This window comes from Macrobrachium rosenbergii, chromosome 48 (assembly GCF_040412425.1).
Source record: "Macrobrachium rosenbergii isolate ZJJX-2024 chromosome 48, ASM4041242v1, whole genome shotgun sequence".
Classification (NCBI taxonomy): Eukaryota; Metazoa; Arthropoda; class Malacostraca; order Decapoda; family Palaemonidae; genus Macrobrachium; species Macrobrachium rosenbergii.
Genome location: NC_089788.1, coordinates 5,713,002 through 5,737,497, shown reverse-complemented (window position 1 = coordinate 5,737,497; position 24,496 = coordinate 5,713,002). Strand labels below are relative to the sequence as shown.

The window sequence follows — 24,496 nt, the reverse complement described above, 5'->3', positions numbered from 1 at the left end:
GTGGGAACCACTGTTTAACTGTTATCCGTAAACAATTCGAACCATTTTTTTTCTATATTTTCCGTAAAAAATGTAAAGCATTTTCCTATATTTTCCGTAAAAAATGTGAAGCATTTTTCTATACCATCCGTTAAAAAACGTGAACCATTTTATATTTTCCGTTAAAAATTTGAAAATATTTTCTACCATTTCACAAGTTAAAAACACCACGCCGAAAACAAGCACAAAATAGGCCCGGCATCAGAAAACGCCCTCTCCACGACGGTTCCCAAGAAAATGTTAGCCAGGGGATAAAAATGATTCTCTGGATCAGAAGTAGCATAAAAGCAAACCAAACCTGTTCAGTACAAAATACATGTATACCCTCATAAGCAATAAGAAATGGACAAGTAATACCACTCAAGTCCTAGCGTTGATGCAGTTCCAACCTCGGGCAGCAATTACTACAGTGAGACCTGTCTGCAAGGGCTACCTGCTGCAGCCCAGCAACTGCGTTCAGAGGGGGAGCAAAAAAAACCCCTTGAGGAACCCACCTGAATCTCGACAGGACGGAAAATGGTCCAGGCCATCCACTACACGGGTTAAATGTAATGCATATTACAGTTTTATCTGTAAGTTTAAATGACGTACAACAGTAATAGCGTCGACACTGTATGGCCAGTATACATGCAACACGAGAGAGAGAGAGAGAGAGAGAGAGAGAGAGAGAGAGAGAGAGAGAGAGAGCATCAACACTGTATGGCCAGTATACAAACAACAAACGTGAGAGAGAGAGAGAGAGAGAGAGAGAGAGAGAGAGAGAGAGAGAGAGAGAGAGAGAGAGAGAGAGAGAGAGAGAGAGAGACTGGGTAGGAGAAGGAGTAAATAAAATGACCTGTATTTAAAAATGAAAGACCAATCCGGCTAAAGTGCTCCATATATCATAACTTTCCAAGACTTTCAAAATCTACTCAGGAGTTATTCGTCTCATATTATACATTTTATACAAATATATATTAACTTCCTAATGTAAAACCTCCTCCTAAACAATTTTACCCATAAAACCCGTCCATATTATCAGCACCAAAGTCCGTATTTTCTTCGATTCTTTGCATTAAAAAAAGGGGGTATTAACATGGCTGTGCAACCCTTTCCTCGTCAAAAGGGGAAGCAAAAAAAATACGAGAATTTGCTGATTCAGTTATTTTCAGCTCCCATTCACTGTATCCACAACCGGCGAGGAATCCTTTAATTTGTGCCGTTCTATCAGAGTTCAGTGTGTTTCAAATGCAAGAAAGGTTCGTCAACACTGAGAGGAAAAAATTCAAAAAACATTTTTCCAGACTGCTAAGACTGGTGAGGTCAGCCTCTCGTGTCGCAGCTGCCAATATTCACGAAATGACGCAGGTATGCAATATATATATATGTGTATATATATATGTATGTATATATATATATATATATATATATATATATATATATATATATATATATATATATGTATATGTGAGTGTATATATATATATATATATATATATATATATATATATATATATAATATATATATATATATATATATATACTGTATATATTTAAACAATTACGTGAGGTTACAAACGCATCTCTCTTTACTTCTTGCATGAAAACCTTGAGGCAAACCTCTCTTCACCACCTCGCACACACGTACATAGGCACGAACAAACCACTCCGTTAATACAAAGGTCCAAAACTCTGGCGTACATTGAACAGAATTTTGACTAAAAGGCCGAGCGCTGGGACCTACGAGGTCACTTAGCGCTGAAAGGGAAACTGACAGTAAAAAGGTTTGAAAGGTGTAACAGGAGAAAAACCTCGCAGCTGTACCGTGAATCAACTGTGTGGTGAGGGTGGAAGAGAGACTATGAACGGAGGTACAGTAACAGGAATGAAAGGGGTTGTAGCTAGGGGCCGAAGGCACGCTATAAAGAGCCTTAAGTAATACCTACGGGGCAACGTATGAGGTGCACTGGCGGCACTTCCCCTGTAGCCTACGGGGGCGTACACTGAAGGCGATTGACTAAAAGCTAATTCTCCCAAAGGGACGAAGACCTTTCCAATACAGAACCGAGAAGCAGAGGGTGCAGGGCCTCCGGCTAAAGAGTAAACAGAAGGAGCAAACAGAAGCTCCCGCGTCCTGTGCAACAAATTCGGCATTCACTCGACGCGTCCGCTAATTGCCATGGGGTCAGGTTACTCAGGTAGAGGCCTCGACGCAGGTACACTGGAAGTAAACTTCTCCTTCGTCCTCCCTTGAGTCGAGTACGTGAGCATCATCTGACGTAAAAGTCTCATGAACTTATTTTACAAAGAGTTTCGCTGGTCAGGTTGTGTCTGGAAGAGAGAGAGAGAGAGAGAGAGAGAGAGAGAGAGAGAGAGAGAGAGAGAGAGAGAGAGAGAGAGAGAGAATCAGATGTAAAAGGCTGAACTTATTTCACAAGGAGTTTCGCTGGTCAGGTTGTGTCTGGAAGCGGGTATTTGAGACAGCAGGCTGGCATTTTCATAGCTCTGAGAGAGAGAGAGAGAGAGAGAGAGAGAGAGAGAGAGAGAGAGAGAGAGAGAGAGAGAGAGAGAGAGAGAGAGAGAGCATCAGACGTAAAAGGCTGATGAACTTATTTAACAAGGGGTGTCGCTGGTCACGTTGTGTCTGGAAGCGGCTATTTGAAATAGGCTAGCATTTTCATAATATGAGAGAGAGAGAGAGAGAGAGAGAGAGAGAGAGAGAGAGAGAGAGAGAGAGAGAGAGAGAGAGAGAGAGAGAGAGAGAGAGAGAGATCATCTGTACAAGGGTGAGCTTATTTAACAAGGAGTTTCGCTGGTCACGTTGTGTCTGGACTCAGCTGTGTGAAACAGGCTGGCATTTTCATAACACTGAGAGAGAGAGAGAGAGAGAGAGAGAGAGAGAGAGAGAGAGAGAGAGAGAGAGAGAGAGAGAGAGCATCAGCAGCAAAAGGAAGAACTTATTTCACAAGGAGTTACGCTAGTGGTCATGTTATGTCTGGAAGTAGCTATGTGAAACAACAGGCTGGCATTTTTATAGAGAGAGAGAGAGAGAGAGAGAGAGAGAGAGTCTTCAGGCATTAAACCAACATACTTCAAATTCTAAAATATTTTTGTCAAATAATTAATCATTTAACTGTATCTGGTCCGACGAGATTACACTACCACTCGACATTACATAAAATGCAATAGCACTAATTGCTGTCATTACGGCATATGAGTTTCTAACACAACCCTTTGAAGTTAAACATTACCATAAACAATTTGTCGGAATAACAAAATGCAAGTGAGGGGTCGGTAACAATAACAGGATTTTCGAGGCGTCCAAGAGCAAAGGGGTAAAACTGAAAGAGGGTTATATATCACCACACTCTAAATGGGTGTATTCTTCGTCGGATTTTTAGTTTTCTGTAAAAGAAAACTATTGGGGTGGCTTTGTCTGTCCGTCCGCACTTTATTGTCCGCAATTTTTTTTTTCTCCGCCCACAGATCCCAAAAGCTACTGAGGTTAGAGGGCTGCAAATTGGTATGTTGGTCATCCACCCTCCAATCATCAAACATACCAAAGTGTAACCCCTTAGCCTCAATAGTTTTTTTTTATTTAAGGATATTAAAGTTAGCAATAATCGTGCTTCTGGGAACGATATAAGCCAGGCCACCACCGGGCCGTCGTTAAAGTTTCATGGGCCGTGCCTCATAGCATTATACCGGGACCACTGAAAGATAGCTCGATTTTCGGTGGCCTTGATTATACGCTGTACACAAAACTCGATTGCGCCAAAGAAACTTGGCATGTTTTTCCTTTTTAATAATACCTTCTGACCTGGTTATATGCAATAACAATAACAACAAAACGCTAAGACAAAGAAAGAAAGAGAGACTTGTAGTAGACAATCACTTGGCCCAAAAATAGAATACAATGTTAGACAAAGGCAATTCTTACTAAACATTGAATAGGCTACAAAATGATAAACAACATTTACAATGAACCGTAAAACGTGAGGATAAGAGATTTCTCACGAAAACAGCTTAAAAAAAATAAAAGAAAAATAATCTCTTCAAAGATGCTCCCAGCGCGTGACTCGTCCTTTCAACGAAAGGGCTCAATGGAATTAGTCGAGTTTACACATCAGCATCATCAGTCACATGCCCTCAGGAATCATCATCAGTCACATGCCCTCAGGAATCATCATCAGTCACATTGTCCTCAGGAATCATCATCAGTCACATGCCCTCAGGAATCATCATCAGTCACATGCCCTCAGGAATCATCATCAGTCACATTGCCCTTAGGAATCATCATCAGTCACATGCCCTCAGGAATCATCACCAGTCACATGCCCTCAGGAATCATCACCAGTCACATGCCCTCAGGAATCATCACCAGTCACATGCCCTCAGGAGTCATCATCAGTCACATGCCCTCAGGAATCATCACCAGTCACATGCCCTCAGAGTCATCATCAGCCACAAGCCCTCAGGAATCACCAGCCATCAGTCATCATCAGTCACATGCCCTCAGGAATCATCATCAGCCACATGTCCTCAGGAATCATCATCAGCCACATGCCCTCAGGAATCATCATCAGTCACAAGCCCTCAGGAATCATCATCAGTCACAAGCCCTCAGGAATCATCATCAGTCACATGCCCTCAGGAGTCATCATCAGACACAGGCCCTCAGGAATCATCATCAGTCACATGCCCTCAGGAATCATCATCAGTCACATGCCCTCAGGAGTCATCATCAGACACAAGCCCTCAGGAATCATCATCAGTCACATGCCCTCAGGAGTCATCATCAGACACAGGCCCTCAGGAATCATCATCAGTCACATGCCCTCAGGAATCGGGCAGACGACTCGATGGAGTGGAAACGTCACATACGGAACTTCAGTCAATTAGTCACAATTTACTGAACTTCAGTTAATTAATAAATTTCACAAAAGTTCAGTTAAATTATGGAATTTACAGTACTTCAGTTAAAGCAATTCACAGAGCTTCAGTTAATGAATGCAATTTACTGAACTTCACTTAATGAATGCAATTTACTGAACTTCACTTAATGAAATGCAATTTACTGAACTTCAGTTAATTAACAAAATTCACAAAAGTTCAGTTAAACTATGCAATTTACAGAACATCAGTTGATACAATGCACAGAACTTCAGTTAATTGATACAATTCACAGAACTTCAGTTAATACAATTCACAGAACTTCAGTTAATTCATGCAGAATATCTCTCTCACAAGTAGCCCTACTTTATCCCTTGGTGGTTTATCAATTGCATTAGATATTAGAAGGTTACTGACGCTCAAGAAAACAAACACAGGTGCTGAGTGAGATCATCAGGTGTCGTGTAAAAGAACTGCGGGTTGAAAGAAATAGGGCCAGTGTTTATTCAGCATTAACGAGTCAATTCAAACCCACATACTACATTACATACTGCAAATATCCACTGCACCATTCGTGGAAAACTACTGCTTCTTGTTCAATCAATGTTTACAATGTCAAGTTTTTGTTCTTCAGTAATTTAGCCTCAAAAAGATAGATCCGTTTTTATAGAGAGAGAGAGAGAGAGAGAGAGAGAGAGAGAGAGAGAGAGAGAGAGAGAGAGAGAGAGAGAGAGAGAGAGCTAAACAAAACTTTTAGGTAACATTACGATTAAACTGTAGAATGACGAGAGAGAGAGAGAGAGCTAAACAAATCTCTAGGTAACATTACGATTAAACTGTTGAATGACGAGGAACGTCAAACTTTGAATACATATAAATTTAACTTTTAAAAAATTCTATACAACGACAACACAGCACCATGAACATCATTCTAAATTATTTAAATTATTTTTTAATGAGGGCAAGAATGACTTTAGTGCTTGAGCTCTTTCCGGCACCTGCGCCACATTTTTCTGCATTATGCCTGATGGTGATCAAATATGCATGACTCTGAAATCTCCTCTGATTTGGGGCTACATTCATGAGCAATTTTTTACAGCTCACCTGGGCTGAAAGCGGGTGACATTTTCTGATAAAGTTTGTCATTTGTATATATGTTTTTTGGGGTAATCTTTTCAAATGTTTGACTGGGGGGTAATCTTTTTAAATTTTTGACTGGGGAGTAATCTTTTTAAATTTTTTACAGTGGGGATAATCTTTTCAATTTTTTTTACTGTGGGGTAATACTTTCAAATTTTTTACTGGGGGTAATCTTTTTAAATTTTTGACTGTGGGGGTAGTCTTTTGAAATGTTTGACTGTGAGGGTAATCTTTGCACATTTTTTACTGTGGGGTAATCTTTCAAATTTTTGACTGTGGGGGTAATCTTTTTAAATTTTTGAATGTGGGGTAATCTTTTCAAATTTTTTACTGTGGGGATAATCTTTTTAAATTTTTGACTGTGGGAGTAATCTTTTCAAATTTTTTACTTCCCCAAAACCGCAGGATAAACTCCAACCAATCTTAGCAAAAGCACCTTTGAGTAAACTGGACTGGGTTTGTTCCGGGAGGGGATAACGGCCCCTTCCAATTGGAGAATATTAATAAATAGTGAAAATAATGTTCAGCCATGCCCACCCCAGGATGGGGGTACAACAGAAGACGAAAGTTTGACAAATGAATAAGCATCTTTGGGTAAACTGGACTGAGTTCGTTGGGGGGGGGTGGAATAACGGCCCCTTCCAATTGTAGAATATTAATAAATAGTGAAAATAATGTTCAACCATGCCCACCCCAGGATGGGGGTACAAAAGAAGACGAAAGTCTGACAAATGAATAAGCATCTTTGGGTAAACTGGACTGGGTTTTTTTAGAGGGGGGGGGAGGATAACGCCCCCTTCCCATTGGAGACTATTAATAAAATGGTGAAAATAATGTTCAACCCATGCCCACCCCCACCCAAAAAGGCCCAGGATGGGGTGCAACAGAAGACGAAAGTTTGAAAAATGAGCAGTAAAAATCCTTGAAAACTCTTCTCAAGGACAACAACTGGGCTACAGTTTTTAAAATGAACAAAATCATCCTCGTGTTGTGCATATTCAAGCTGGGTCAAATCATGGTCCTGGCAGCCTGGGGAAGGCCACAATAGGAGTCCATACTTATGTACAGAGATATATAGGACAAATTTTAACCATATACCTGAAAGTGCAGCAAGATCAGGTAAGTGGTGTGGCCCTGCGGGTTCTTGTTGACCTAGCTCATTGAGAGAGAGAGAGAGAGAGAGAGAGAGAGAGAGAGAGAGAGAGAGAGAGAGAGAGAGAGAGAACCTTATTTTCATGATATGGAGGTGGAAGTGAGAGAGAGAGAGAGAGAGAGAGAGAGAGAGAGAGAGAGAGAGAGAGAGAGAGAGAGAGAGAGAACCTTATCATGATATGGAGGTGGAAATGTTGAAAGAGAGAGAGAGAGAGAGAGAGAGAGAGAGAGAGAGAGAGAGAGAGAGAGAGAGAGAGAGAGAGAGAGAGAGAACCTTATCATGATATGGAGGTGGAAATGTTGAGAGAGAGAGAGAGAGAGAGAGAGAGAGAGAGAGAGAGAGAGAGAGAGAGAGAGAGAGAGAGAGAGAGAGAGGCACTAAAGGTGATACTGAAAGTTCCCAGCTGAACTGAAGTTACGGAAGATAGCGAAAAACAAGACACATCCCCAAAGATAGGCTTAATTATAATTACTAGTGTTGGCATCAAAAGGAAAACTCCACTCAGTAATTCTGACCAAAAGACGAAGAAGAAGAAGAAGAAGATTCCAGGATGCTGTCGACACCCAGACACGTCAATATTCCAACAGCAGCAAAACTCAAGACCAGATGGATGTTGTAAAAACACCAACATACAACTCTGAAGACAAGTTATACGAAGCCATATGACTTGAGGGATGCTGTCAAATCACCAACATCTCCGTAGATAAGTTGCAGGAAGCCATACGAACACTCCACAACATTCTGGAACTACTAAACAAAAGGGTTGTGAAAATGCTATACCTCGGAGTCAAAGGTAATATTGTGTGTTGTGATATCTTCAGTTTAATTAAGTACAGTGTTACCCCTGCATACCGACAATTACTAATTAATTCAATTCTCTTCCTCTCCTCTGTGCTTGCTTTCTGCATTTCCCTTTACCTTCTGTTACTTCATTCTAATGAACAACATATTCTTTGGAAACTTGCATTTCAAGTCAATGGCCCCTGTGGTGGGCTTGTTCCAAATGAATAGGGGTTCATGTTCATAATAATAATAATAATAATAATAATAATAATAATAATAACAGCTTTCTATGGAGTGAAATATTGTTATCGGTTAATAATTATTTTATAATAATAATTATTAAAATTACAATCAACATCACCACATCCTATCCTGGCCCGAGCTCAGATGGGAGGACGGCTAGCAAAAATTTGTTACGATCCTGCACGATCTAGTGCGAGCGGCAATGGGGGCAATGAAACCCGAGAGCAGGGAGCAAATAATAATAATAATAATAATAATAATAATAATAATAATAATAATGAGAAAAATATCAGGTACATACGTACTGTACAAAATGACCCAAGGCATGTCAAAATTTTGACTGCATGCACCAAGGTTCAATACGTAATTCTTGCGAAAGGCAGGTTGCGTGCACTCTCAAGCAGTCACACTGCCGATTGCATGCTCGCAAGCGCACTTACATGACCATTCCCTCGTCAATGATCATAAGCGAAGCACATCCACAATGTTCTCGCATGCCGAAACTATATGTGCCCTGTCCCTGCGACGTGCGTGTTTGTCTTTGCGCAAGTATCCGCAATATCTCTATGGATTTTAGATGTATATGTACATGTATGTATATGTATATGCATATGTATATATGTATATGTATATGTTTATGTATGTATATATGTGTACGTATGTATATATGTGTATGTATGTATATATGTTTATGTATGTATATGTGTATGTATGTATGTATGTTTATGTTTGTATATATGTATATGAATATTTATATGTATATATACACATATACACATACATATAAATATATAAATAAAGATAAAATCCACCAAGTCTGCTAAGTAAAGGACCTAGCGTCGAAAGGCCTCGCAGCACTCCAGTGTTTCCGTTTCCTTCGTGGATTTTATCTTTATTTATATATTCATCACGTTCCATATTTTCGTGATTCAGTTATACATATAAATATATGTGTGCGCGTGGTCATACGCTTGTGTACATACACACACAAGTACCTTGAGTTTACACCAACATAAAAATATACTCTGTAGGGAAATATTACTCGCCATATCTACAATCATTGTCTCAGCCTTAAATATTAATATCTTATATGAAAAAAATTACATATCTACAATCATTGTCTCAGCCTTAAACACTAACATCTTATATGAAATAAAACCAAATGCCACGGCAGTTATGCAAATCCTGAGGCACGATGCTATTTACATAACCAATGACTGACTGACAAAAGCAAATACGGAAGGGACTTCTTATGCATTCTCAAAGCCTAATTTATTTATCTAATGCCATCAACTGGCATCACAAAGAACGTTGGTCTTGAGGGCAATTTTTAAAATCTATTACCTAAATCAATAGGAAGGAAATTCTGCACCAGTTTTTAGCACCACGGACCAAATTGAATAGAAATATAATTGGCGCATGGCCAATAATTCAAAAGAATTAAAATCCGCTTAAGCTCATAAAGCCTGAATTACCCGTGAGTCATAAAGCAATGGAGATTTGGGCCAAAGGTCAAGCGCTCGGACCTACGAGGTCATTCAGCGCTGAAACGGAAACTGACAGTAAGAAGGTTGAAAGGTGTAACAGGAGGAAAACCTCGCAGTTGCACTTTGAAGCAATTGTTAGAGAGGGTGGAAAGTCAGATGGAAGAAGGAGAATATGAACGGCGGTACAGTAAAATTCGGTGGCTTTAGTTACAGCAAATACACGCCTACAGAGACAACCTGGAGTCAAGTAACGTTATATCAGCAGCTGATTTATAAACACCACTGTCTGCCTCTTCATCCAAAACAGCTAGGTAACTCCCATCCCATCAGGACAAGACAGAATGTTGCCAAAGCAGAAACACGAGCTGGAAAACAGTGAAATTCGACAAAAAATTACTTTCATCTTATTCACAACTGTTAAAGTGAAATCCTTTCCACGATCCGTCGATAGCCGGAATGAAGCTTCAAGATCAGTCGACAGCTGGAATGAAGCTTCAAGATCCGTCAACAGCCAGAATGAAGCTTTAAGATCCGTTGACAGCCGGAATGAAGCTTCAAGATCTGTCGACAGCTGGAATGAAGCTTCAAGATCCATCGACAGCCGGAATGAAGCTTCAAGATCCGTCGACAGCCTGAATGAAGCTTCAAGATCCGTTGACATGAAGCTTTAAGATCTGTCGACTGCCGAAATGAAGCTTTAAGATCCGTCGACAGGCAGAATGAAGCTTCAAGATCTTGAATGAAGCTTTAAGATCCGTCGACAGCCAGAATGAAGCTTTAAGATCCGTCGACAGCCGGAATGAAGGTTTAAGACCCGTCGACAGCCAGAATGAAGCTTCAAGATCCGTCAACAGCCGGAATGAAGCTTCAAGATCCGTCAACAGCCGGAATGAAGCTTCAAGATCCGTCGATAGCCAGAATGAAGCTTCAAGATCCGCCGACAGCCAGAATGAAGCTTCAAAATCAGTCGACAGCCGGAATGAAGCTTTAAGATCCATCGATAGCCGGAATGAAGCTTCAAGATCCGCCGACAGCCGGAATGAAGCTTTAAAATCTGATAGCCGGAATCGACAGCCGGAATGAAGCTTTAAGATCCGTCGAAGCTTTAAGATCCGTTGATAGCTGGAATGAAGCTTTAAGATCCGCCGAATGAAGCTTTAAGATCCAGCCGGAATGAAGCTTCAAAATCAGTCGACAGCCAGAATGAAGCTTCAAGATCCGCCGACAAGATCCGGAATGAATGAAGCTTTAAGATCCGATAGCGACAAGATCCGGAATGAAGCTTCAAGATCCGTCGATAGCCGGAATGAAGCTTCAAGATCCGTCGATAGCCGGAATGAAGCTTTCAGATCCGTCGATAGCCGGAATGAAGCTTTAAGATATGGTAGAATTAAAATTAAACTTCACAACATAAAAGTCCTGATAAAAGACAATTGCAAAGATAAGTTATGTCTTAAAATTAAACCTTGCAATATAAAATTCACGAAAAAAAGTCAACTGCAAGATAAAAAAAAAAGTATATCTTAGTTTAACCAGACCACTGAGCTGATTAACAGCTCTCCTAGGGCTGGCCCGAAGGATTAGACTTATTTGACGTGGCTAAGAACCAACTGGTTACCTAGCAACGGGACCTACAGCTTATTGTGGAATCCAAACCACATCATGCGAGAAATGAATTTCTATCACCAGAAATAAATTCATCTAATTCTTCACTGGCCGGTCGGAGAGTCGAACGCTGGATACTCAGTCATGGAGAAATAAGGTATGCATTAAAATTAAACCTTGCAATATAAAAATTCAAGAAAAAAGTCAACTGCAAGATACTTAGTCATGGAGAAATAAGGCATGTCTTAACACTAAACCTTAAAATATAAAAGTCAAGAGCCAAAGTCAACTGGATGTTACTTAGTCATGGAGAAAGCAGCTGCAAGACACTCGTGCCTTGGCCACTTCCGACTGACATTGCAAAAATCACTACACACTTCGCACCGAATCAATACAGGTGATTTATGCGACGCAAAACACTGTCGGATACTTCACCGACGTCTCGTCCGGTTACGTGGCGACCAAAAAAAAAAATAATAAAAAGAATAAAAATTAAGACGCGTGCTGTCATTGCAAAATATACACTTTAAAAGTATCTGCTACAGATCGGTAATTACCTCTGAAGAGTATTAGCAGTATTACCAGGTCTGAATTGTGTACCATCTAATTATGGCACCAAAATTTAAATCGATACAGTAATACAGTAATTATATATATATATATATATATATATATATATATATATATATATATATATATATATATATATATCTTCGTGCAACCTTACTCCCTCTTTCCTATGGGGTCGGCCGCTCAAGTCTTCATTCTCCACAGAACTCTGTCTCGCGTTTTGGGAAATGTCACTCCATTAATTCTCTACCTTATCTCTATTTCTCCTTCTACCCTCCACGGCATACAGAGAGAGAGAGAGAGAGAGAGAGAGAGAGAGAGAGAGAGAGAGAGAGAGAGAGAGAGAGAGAGAGAGAGAGAGAGAGGGTGTCACATCCCTCCTATTTGCAGGGAGACATCTATCACGAACATTGACCTTTCCACGACGGCGAGAAAATTTGAACCCCAATTTGCGAATGAATAATCGTACATCCTGTGGACATATCTAATGAATAAATGTACATCCTGTGTACATATCTATTATGGAGGCGTTTGACTATCTGCACGTGAAAGGTACAAAATAAATGAATTGTGTAAATAACCAAGAATTAAAAGGAGAAGACGAAATTGATACTTCCCATTTCTAGGTAGAGAAGAGATTAGGAAATACATACAAACACTGTTTAAGTGCAAGTTAAATTACAAAATAAATGACTAACGTAAATATCTAAATATCCAAGAATTAAAGGAAAAGACCACTTTGATACTTCAAATCCAATTACACGAAAACACTAAACATTTTTGGGTAGATAAGAAAAGACAAAAGAAATATAAAAATACCATTTAATAAATAAACTTCACTGTCCTCAAATTTTAAGCATCAGTTAAAGGTACAAAATAAATGACTAATGTAAGCATCCAAGAATTAAAATAAAAAAAACAAACCTGATAGTTCAAATAACACGAAAGCATTACGCATTTTTAGGTAGAGACGAGAATAAAGAAGAAATACAAAACACTTTTAAATAAATGAACCTCACTTGACACGAAAACATTAAATACATATTTTTAGGTAGAGACGAGAATAACAAAAAGAAATACAAAACACTTTTAAATAAATAAACCTCATTTGACACGAAAGCATTACACAACATTTTTAGGCAGAGAAGAAAATAGAAAGGAAATACAAAACACTTTTAAATAAATAAAACTCACTTGACACGAAAGCATTACATAACATTTTTAGGTAGAGACGAGAATAACAAAAGAAATAAAAAACACATTTAAATAAATAAACCTCACTCGACACGAAAGCATTACATAACACTTTTAGGCAGAGAAGAAAATAGAAAAGAAATACAGAACACTTCTGAATAAATAAACCTGACTGTCCTCGAATTTTTGCTGCATAGCCCAATTACCAATCCAGACGAGCTGCCCGCCTGACGGCTCCTTTAAAAGAACGATTCCCTCGCCTGATTTGCTTCATTTTGGGAACCCCGAATATGCACTCCAATGCATGCAATGGGGCGTGTAAACGTTCCCTGAAACATTGACATCTTTTTTTTTTCTTTATTATCTAACTGTTCTTTATCATTTTCCTGGCATGCTGTCATTGGACATAACTGCATTTATATTTATACAGTTCACACTATTGTATTGGTAGGTATATATACATTAAAACATTACTCGTATACATAAATACATATATCAAACGACTACAGTCAATACCAGAGAGAGAGAGAGAGAGAGAGAGAGAGAGAGAGAGAGAGATTCTTTATTGATGGGCATATACATTAAAAACATTACCTTACTAGTATGCATAAACATATAAATCACAAGATTAAACGCAACAGAGAGAGAGAGAGAGAGAGAGAGAGAGAGAGAGAGAGAGAGAGAGAGAGAGAGAGAGAGAGAGAGAGAGAGAGAGAGAGAGAGAGAGAGAGAGAGAGATCCTTTACACATACCTACAATTACATTCATACAATTCGCTTTACTTGATTGATGGGCATATACATTAAAAACATAATTTTACTCGTATACATAAATAAATCACAAGATTAAACGCAACACAGAGAGAGAGAGAGAGAGAGAGAGAGAGAGAGAGAGAGAGAGAGAGAGAGAGAGAGAGAGAGAGAGAGAGATTTCGTGGAAAGAAACGGTTCTTTCCGAGAAGTCCCTCATTAAAGTTAACATTTTACTAGTTCGTAAAGAGTATCTGACGAAAAAAGAAAAAAAAAACAAGAATGAAAGAACGAAACAAGGCAAAAACGAACAAGTACCTACTGTCATCTGTCAGATACAGTGTCAGAGCTTTGTGAACACCAAAAGGACAGTGTCACTATAACCAACACGAAGCGGCAAGAGAATCTTTATAAAATCTTGCTTGGTATATTTTCTGCCCAACGACCAAAAGCGTTTACATAATAAAGAATTATTCAAATGGCTGACCGAACGATTCGTTTGATCCCGAAAAATGACAGCCAAGCAAACTGAACGAACGAAAAGATACTGAACACAACGAAAGCAAACGAAAAATGACGCTGAACTGACATTTTCGTGAACTTCAATAAAAAAAAAATTAATAGACAATGGCGTCCAAAATGAAGATGGGGCATTTGAAGAGCGCTCCTCTCTCTCTCTCTCTCTCTCTCTCTCTCTCTCTCTCTCTCTCTCTCTCTCTCTCTCTGACATTTTCGAAGACGTACGGGGGAAGTCTAGTGACGTAAACACAAAGAAGGTAATTTGAATTTCAAAAGAATGATTAATAGTCTAAATGCCAACTCTCCCAAATCTCTCTCTCTCTCTCTCTCTCTCTCTCTCTCTCTCTCTCTCTCTCTCTCTAACATTTTCGAAGACGTACGGGAGTAGTCTAGTGACGTCAAGACATCGGAGGTAATTTGAATTTCAAGAAAATGATTAATAGTCTAAATGCCAACTCTCTCTCTCTCTCTCTCTCTCTCTGTCTCAGCCAGACTGACTGCAGTCTATATACTTCAAGATGTGATCGATGTTCTTTCGAAGAGGGGAAGGGGCATTTACGTTTCCACGGCAGATTCGCCTGATGTTTCTGAGAACAGGAGACGGAAGTTTCTAGACTTATGTTTCGACGCCGTCAAGAATATACGTTTAAGACGTAATAACAAGAAGGATTTCCAGCTAAATGTCATCGTGACGTTTCTTCAAATCGCAATGGGAATAAGTACTTAAAGAACATATCGTAGCCATAATGTTTATTTATGACGTTTTGCCATAACTGCTTGTCCCAGTTTCATATATCTGTTAAGAGAAACGCACTAGTTGCCGAGATGGAAATTTAAAACTGAAGAATATATATATATATATATATATATATATATATATATATATATATATATATATATATATATATATATATATATATATTATATAAAAACCCATTACAAAACACTATATGGCAAAATATCCAATGTTTACAAATGCTCAAACCATAACTGGAAAAAGTTTCCTTTACAAGAATATTTCCATATGAGAAACTATTTACCGTGAATTGTTTCTGGTATCCCGAATATATTCCTGCAAGCCGTGCATTTTGAAATATATTCTCAGCATTTCTCAAACGTTCGAATTCTCATTTTACGAAGCTTTCACAATGTATTCATGTATACCCCTTAATTGTAAATTTCCATCTTTGTATACTGCGAGTTGCTCTTACCTCAGTTTTAAATTATTACACACAAATGTGCCGAAACATTACACATAAAATACCGTGTTAAAAGTGTTTCAATACTTATCCCCTGCTCAGAGTTCAAAGAGAAACCTGTGTCCTCTGGTCTGTCATCAGATAACGTCACATCTTTTGGCAATACGAGTAACTTCTCGAAATACAAGAAACATTAAAAGAGCAAAAATAAACGGATCAATGTAAATAAAATAAAGAACGAGATAAGATACAGAATCGAAGTCTACTGGTGAGAGGGAGTGGCGTCCGGCGGTCTGAATGCGGTAAGTCAATATTACCCAGACTACCTTTGTTAAATATTACAGTTTAAATAAATCAATTAATGTAAAATCATATTAATAAATAAATAAATAAATAAATAAATAAATAAATAGATAAATAGATAAATAAATAAATAAATAGATGAATAAATAAATAAAACATTTACAGAACAATTTTACACGTAAACGGAGTAAGGCTGGACCACCTACCAATCAACACGCCTACAAGCCTAAGCCCCACCCCTTACAGACCCCGAACAATATTAATTAAAGGCATTTAATTGCTTAAACTACAAAGGAACAGCAGCGCCAGAAACACACCTGCGTCAAAAACATTCACAACTGAGCGAAACTCGACATTAAACCCCGTTTCCAAATAACGTTGGAACGCGAACAGGAAGTGAAACGATACGATTTTACGTTCCGCAAGTGATGTTCCCCTTATGGCCTGATCTGTCTGCTTAAGCCTTTGCCAGATTATGAAGGTTTTGCAATATGTTAAGAGTGAATCTTCACGGCAATCTGACCCCAAGGCGGGCTTGGTAACTTGGCAACAAGCGAATCTACTTTGGGAGATATAGGAATGTAGCTATGATCAAGATTTTGCAATGCAACAAGCAAGTCGCCTTTGGGAGATATAGGAATGTAGCTACGATCAAGATTTTGTAATGAGTTAAGCGTGAATTTTGACGAAAATCTGAACCAAGGCTGGCTTGGTGACTTGGCAACAAGTGAATGTGACGAATCACCTTTGGGAGATATAGGAATGTAGCTATGATCAAGATTTTGCAATAAGTTGAGCGTGAAATTTGACGAAAATCGGTCCCAAGGCGGGCGGCTTGGTGCCTTGGCAACAAGCAAATCGCCCTTGGGAGATATAGGAATGTAGCTATGATCAAGATCTTGCAATATGTTAAGCGTGAATTTGCACGCAAATCTGACCCAAGGCGGGCTTGGTGATTTGGCAACACCTCTGGGAGATATAGGAATGTAGCTATGATCAAGATCTTGCAATATGTTGAGCGTGAATTTGCACGGAAATCTGACCCAAGGCAACAAGCAAATCGCCTTTGGGAGATATAGGAATGTAAAACTGGGAGAGTGAGGAACCTTTTAGGAAAAGACTGCTCAGCCTTGACGGAGGCTGACGACCTCCAAACGCCTTCGTTTTTCTGGTTTGTTTACGCGAGCGTGAGGAAGGTGTCACTTAGATACCGAATACTTGATTATAATCCCACCTTTACCGCGACCTTGACCTTCGAAGTCCCGGCTATTCCTCTGGCATTTCTTGACGCCATTTGGCTAGAAGCTAAACAAACTGCATTCCACTCTGAAGAGGGCATCTATCTGCCTGCGTTCCAAGGATCAATTTGGTTACGTAAACGTATTCCTGATAGCTTTGAATTATCAACGTTATGTATTTATTCAATCTGGTTATTGGCTTGTGTGATGTGTGTGTAATTTATTCATTTATATAACAGATGTATGTATCATACATTAAAACAAATATATATATATATATATTATGTATTAATAAATGTATATATCCATATATTACACAAACACCCATTATATAAATAAATAAATAAATAAAATATACATATATGAACATATACACACAAATATACATATATGTGTGTGTACGTATGTAAAAAAAAAAAAAAATATATATATATATATATATATATATATATATATATATATATATATATATATATATATATAATCTCACACGCACACACACGTGTGTATAAACGTCTGTGCGTGTGAAACTCATAAATACCTCACGTAAATAACCCCATACATAAATACCATCCCACAACATTCAGGAGTACGCCGCCCCCCTCCCCCCCACAAAAAAAACCTACTATTTACCACGCACCTGACCGGAAGACATTTCTTAAGTGACCATACATACACCTGAGAAGGAGCAGCCCAGGTATTCCTTAACAACGTCAATAATACCAAGGCGTTTGTGGCATGGGGGGAGGGGTGGGGAGGGGTGTGGGGGAGGAGGTGGGGGGTTGATTCGTTTGTTACCACACACACACAAACCATCCATCGATCGGCTTCAACAGACGGATGCACGGATAACTCGCTCGTAAGTTCATTTTGCGGAATTAATTGGATGTTTGTCCGTCAGAGAGAGAGAGAGAGAGAGAGAGAGAGAGAGAGAGAGAGAGAGAGAGAGAGAGAGAGAGAGAGAGAGAGAGAGAGTTTGAAAAATCTTTTTCAGGGACTGGTATGCACATTGTATGGCCGTACTGGTCATGTGATCTCGTAAGGGGTTTTATCTGTAATGTACAAATGCAAAGGTTCGGTCGTCAGTTTCGTGAGAGGAATGTGTCGCTGATAAGATACTGAATTTTTTTTATAGATGTATTTATTTTTCGTGGCATGAAATTTGTAACAGATAAGTAAAAGGGATTGGCGCTTTAAACTAACAGTAATACTAATAATAATAATAATAATAATAATAATAATAATAATAATAATTAATTTCAAGCACAACCATCAATATTGATGTCAAATTTAAAACAATGTTTCCAATTTCGACCCTATAAACAAATACATATATATAAATTATATATATATACATATATAACTATAATATATATATATATATATATATATATATATATATATATATATATATATATATATATATATATATCTACATCTCGAACCAGAAGTTCGCAACAACTCCAGAACGCTCAAAATCCCCATAAACCAACGGGGCAGGAAAGGACATCGTTCACTCACTCATTCCACACTTCCGACGACTTGCTTACAACATCATCATCAACACTGGCGAAAAATAGTCGTCCTCTGTATGTGTATCCACTGCAAAAACAAACAAACACACACACACACACATCCGTTCATAATGTGAGAACCTACCGCTAAAAAAAACCTCGATTCACAAACGGAAATGAGAGATGAATCCTACTTTAAGAGAGGAAAACAAAAACGGAGGGTATTACGAGTGAGGACAGGCCAGCAGGCTAAGAGCTGCACTCCTCCGGCGACACGTCACTCCCGCGCAACTGCCAGATCAACACTGAGACACTGACTCACTCTCTGTGGCCATTGCGTCAATAAGACCCGCCGGGACCTGGCCGAGCCACGGGCAACAAATTGCCGAATACCGCTTGTGTGGTGTGTGTGCGCTCTCTCTCTCTCTCTCTCTCTCTCTCTCTCTCTCTCTCTCTCTCTCTCTCATATTCTGGAATGGAAAATTTAAAATCATCGCTTCTTATCTACATATATAACTCTTTCCCCCTTTCGGTATGGAAAAGTTAGAAATCTCTCTCTCTCTCTCTCTCTCTCTCTCTCTCTCTCTCTCTCTCTCTCTCTCTCTCTCATATTCTGGAATGGAAAATTTAAAGGTATCATACCTTCTTATTTACATATCTCTCTCTCTCCCTCTCAGTATGGAAAAGTTAGAAAGAAATCTTCTCTCTCTCTCTCTCTCTCTCTCTCTCTCTCTCTCTCTCTCTCTCTCTCTCTCTCTCTCTCTCTCATATTCTAGAATGGAAAATTTAAAGGTCTCACCGCTTCTTATCTACGTATATATCTCTCTCTCCCTTTCGGTATGGAAAAGTTAGAAAGAAATCTCTCTCTCTCTCTCTCTCTCTCTCTCTCTCTCTCTCTCTCTCTCTCTCATCTCTCTCTCTCTCTCTCATCTCTCTCTCTCTCTCTCTCTCATATTCTGGAATGGAAAATTTAAAGGTATCATCGCTTCTTATCTACATATATATCTCTCTCTCCCTTTCGGTATGGAAAAGTCAGAAAGAAATATCCTCTCTCTCTCTCTCTCTCTCTCTCGGGTATGGCGAGGTTACAGATCATCGCTTCCTTTCGTTATCTCTCTCGCGGTTAGGAAGAGTTAAAAGGATCCACCCCCCTTCTCTCTCTCTCTCTCTCTCTCTCTCTCTCTCTCTCTCTCTCTCTCTCTCTCTCTCTCTCTCTCTCTCATATATACAGAAAGTTAAAGGGATCATCTCCTCGCAAACGCACGCACGGGCAACCGCGGAACTGCATCGTATAATCGGACCATGTTGAGCCTCGTTTCCAACACTACCGGACCGGAACAAGGTTGGAAATGTTCTTCATTCTCTATTCTGATAAAAAAGTAATATTCTTTTACCTCTCGCTAGTTTATATAATAAAATACAATATGTACTAGTTTATAGAATAAAATATAATATGTACAAGACTGATGGGCGCTGCATAAAGTATTATACTCTAAATAAGCACATAGACTCATTATATCCACATCATCACTACAAAAAAAAAGTTAAATATATCTTAGTTTAACCAGACCACTGAGCTGATTAACAGCTCTCCTAGGGCTGGCCCGAAGGATCTGATTTATTTTACGTGGCTAAGAACCAATTGGTTACCTAGCAACGGGACCTACAGCTTATTGTGGAATCCGAACCACATTATAGCGAGAAATGAATTTCAGACACCAATGGGATATAGAAGACAAAACCATTTTTGCATGGTCGGACATATTTCGTTAATTACGATATATTTCGTTAATTACATTTTTGTCAAGAACAGATTTTATCTGTTAACAATCCTGAAACATCCTGCCTACCTTTTCAAGGACAGGAAGAAGTAGCCTAACAAGCACTACACAGCAACTTCAGAGGAAGAGGAATCCCCCTCTCAAGCGTAACGGAACAAGAGCCAAAACAGTGCTGGTAGAAAAGACAGTGAAACATTCTTGGGTTGGAGAAGAAGATGCGAATGTGGGCGGGTCAATGATCACAGATATGCCCTCTGAATCCATCCTACCGACGAAGATTATGAAACATTGCGAATATGAGAGCATATCTGAAAACTGTTAAGATAACATAAAAGATTTAAAAAATAGCTCATACAGATGATTAGGCCGTGTAAAGAAAATACCGAATTGTTTTGGTACAGATTTAATCACTTGAAGTTCGTGATTTAGACAAAAGAGCTCCTAATTAACATAAACAATACTGACAGCAATGACAAGTTCCACTTTCATCAAACAGAATCAAAGAACTGGATGAGACAGAGATAAAGAAGCAGGTAGCAGCTGTGTCTAGGGCTGACTAAAGTTTAATTGAGTTCTGATTTGAGAGCTGTAGAATAAAAATCAGGAATCGCTGGGAGAAGAAAAACCTGATTTTAACAACACTATCTCAGATTGCCTTCCCCTATCAGGCTTGGAAGTCTGAACCTTCCCCTATCAAGCTTGGAAGTCTGAAGTGTCCTTCCCCTATCAAGCTTGGAAGTCTGAAGTGGCCTTCCCCTATCAATCTTGGAGGTCTGAAGTGGCCTTCCCCTATCAAGCTTCGAAGTCTGAAGTGGCCTTCCCCTATCAAGCTTGGAAGTCTGAAGTGGCCTTCCCCAATCAAGCTTGGAAGTCTGAAGTGGCCTTCCCCTATCAAGCTTGTAAGTCTGAAATGGCAGGGACAGTGGTGTTCAGAGACTAAAAATACAGCCAGAGATCTAAAAAAACTGAGATGGTTTGGACATGTGAAGAGAAGGGATGAGGAACACTTGGTGTGGTCCGCAAAGCAGTAGATATGATAGTAACGACACTAAGATCTGTAGAAGGCTCAGGAAATCTCGGGAAATGGTATAGATGAAGGCACAGAGCAGAACTGAATACAAAATTTAGGTCAAAGACCAAACGCTGGGACCCATGAGGTCATTCAGCGCTGAAACGGAAGCTGTCAGTAAAAGGCTTGAAAGGTGTAACAGGCGGAAAACCTCGCAGTTGCACTATGAAACACCTGTTATGAGAGGGTGGAAAGCAAAATGGGAGAGAATATGAACGAAGGTACAGGAAAGGGAATGGAAGTCGTTGCAGCTAGATGAAGGCATAGACATGTTGGGAGTTCAGCCTGAGGATACTGGAGAAAGCTCACTCTACCATAAACGTCTAAAGGAAAACGCTGACGACTTCAAAACGTTCGATGCTTGGTGATGAAGTATCGCTTCGACATCCTCGACCTAATTCCTACGATCTTTCATCTTTAAGAAGGATGCGGGTGGAACGCTCCCTTCCAGAGGACAATTCCAGCACCTCCTCGTTCCTTCTGGAACGTACAAGAAATCGGCAATAGACTTCCTGTTCCGTTCAGTACTAGCATTGAATAAAGGTACGTTCGCAACGTGCCGAGGTCATAACGTCCATAACTATATATAACGTCCATGACTATATATATATATATATATATCTTATTTATTCAAATTTTCGTTAGAAGGAAACAATAAATCACTTCAGATAACATAAATGCTATATGCGTACAAAGTACTAAATCAAAATATAACGTTTAAAACCATCACAATATGACAACAGCGCAGGCGCGCTTAATCCAAATAAAGGTCACAAGTGTCTACAACAGATGTTAATACCTCTTCCTACATACACAATTATTATTATTATTATTATTATTATTATTATCGACCACTTTAACCAGAGGAATTACGTCATGTGGGTTTTAGCCAAATTCAACTGTTTACTTTTAGTATCGAATTCGGAATTTGTTAATTAACTACACAGAGACTATTAGAAAAAATTTACCGGACAATACCATTGAAAAGTTACAGTGAACAGTTATGGCCAAGAGCACTTAGTCCTGTACCGATTAAAAAGTTGCCGAAAGTAATAGTAATATTAATTCCTAACAGCGCATGCTGCCGAATTCACATGATGGCTACTACAGATGGGCTACGTATTTGGATTCTGTTCCTTACGTAGAATCGGGCCAAGGATTTACGACAGAAAACTCCTGTGCCAAGCATTCTGAGGTTTATGTATGTATATATATATATATATATATATATATATATATATATATATATATATATATATATATATATATATATATATATATATATATATATATATATATATATATATATATATATATATATATATATATATATATATATATATATATATATATATATATATATATATATATATACACATACACTCTTAGCTAGCAATTCTATATTTTCATTGCCGACGACTTTGTGGTTCTTACACCATGCAGACACAAATCAGAAAACTAATCAATAATTATACACAAGGATAGAAAATTAAAGAAATAAATGATATCCGCATTGAAAAAAAAAATGATAAAAGTCAACTTCAGTCGTACAAAAACGAGCAAGTAATCTCTCTAACTATTCGTCCTTAGCCACAAAAGAATAACACAGCGATCTGCCCGCTGACATGACGTCACAACAACAGCTGTTATCAACGACGTAGTACACACAACACACAAAAATATAAACAACCATTTAAACCTTTAACAACACAAAATTCACAACATCCACGCGCACAAACATTCGGAGAATGAAAATCACAAAAAACAGTACGAATCCAAATCAAATTCATTCTACAAACAAACAAAAATAAAAATGACAAACAGCTGTATCAAGCAAACTCGAATTTTTTCAATGCTAAACGAATAAAGCCAACAACTCACATTCATTTCACGAGGGCAACTGTCAGCGCTCAAAACATTTTAATGAATCTTTAGAGGGCGAGTGCTGTCCTGAGGACCCAATAAACGAAGCGGAAGAATGCTCTTAGAGACACAGGCCTTCAAGAATGACTGTCATTAATGGGGAATACCACATGATGAGATTGTAAAGGGATGGAGTTGGGGAGGGGGAGTTGGGGAAATATTTTCTGAGAGTGCCAGCAAAGGGGAATCTTGCCAATGGTATCAAAGGGGAATTCTGCCAGAATGCTAACGAAGGAGAATATTGTCAATGGTATCAAAGAGGAATCTTGCCAATGGTATCAAAGGAGAATTCTGCCAGAATGCTATCAAAGGGGAATCCTGCCAGAATGCTATCAAAGGGGAATTCTGCAGAATGCTATCAAAGGGGAATTCAGCTAGAATGCTATCAAAGGGGAATTCTGCAAGAATGTTATCAAAGGGGATTTCTGCCAGAATGCTATCAATGAAGAATTCTGCCAGTGCTATCAAAGGGGAATTCTGCCAGAATGTAATTAAAAGGGAACTGTGCCAGAATGATTTCAAACCGAAATTTGCGAATATTATTCCAAAGATAATTTTGCTAATATTCTTTGCATGGGAAATTTCGAGAATATGGCATGAAAGAGGAATTTTGCGATTCTGATTCCATTAGGGAATTTTACAGGAAATGTATTAAGAGGGCAAATTTCACGAGATTACCAACATGGGTAACTTTGCAAGAACACTAACAAAGAAGAATTTTTAGTGAATTCTATCTAGGAGGAATTTGCGAGAATGCTACCAAATGTGAATTTCACAGAACCCTATCAAATAGGCATAAGAGAGAATGCTATCCATGGCGAATTATGCATATTGTGCAAAAATGTTATCAGATACAAATTTTGTCCGAATCCCATCAAATAATATCTAATCCGCTTGGTATATTTATTAATGAAAAACAACAGAATCATTGCAATATACTTCAACTGAAGTAGCGATGGTAATTTGCATTGGAATTTTAATCTTTCTTTCAAGACATCTACCTGAAACATAATGCAAAATAACTGAGAAAAATAAATAAAACAAAGGAAGAGAGAGAGAGAGAGAGAGAGAGAGAGAGAGAGAGAGAGAGAGAGAGAGAGAGAGAGAGAGATAAC

At 38.7% G+C, this 24,496-nt stretch overlaps 1 protein-coding gene across 7 annotated transcripts in view; it reads right to left on the bottom strand.

The window, feature by feature from the left end:
- The window catches only part of SPoCk (secretory pathway calcium atpase), a 116,408-nt gene that overhangs the window by 53,139 nt on the left and 38,773 nt on the right, over positions 1–24,496 (bottom strand). The window contains exon 1 of one of the 7 annotated variants that reach the window (XM_067091212.1): positions 18,837–18,927. The exons of 4 other annotated variants lie outside the window; for them this stretch is intronic. The gene's annotated coding sequence lies outside the window, so the exon portion shown is untranslated. Of the gene's footprint in view, positions 1–18,753; positions 18,928–24,496 lie in introns of those variants that run through there. 2 more of the 7 variants (XM_067091215.1, XM_067091217.1) reach the window with 2 other exon arrangements.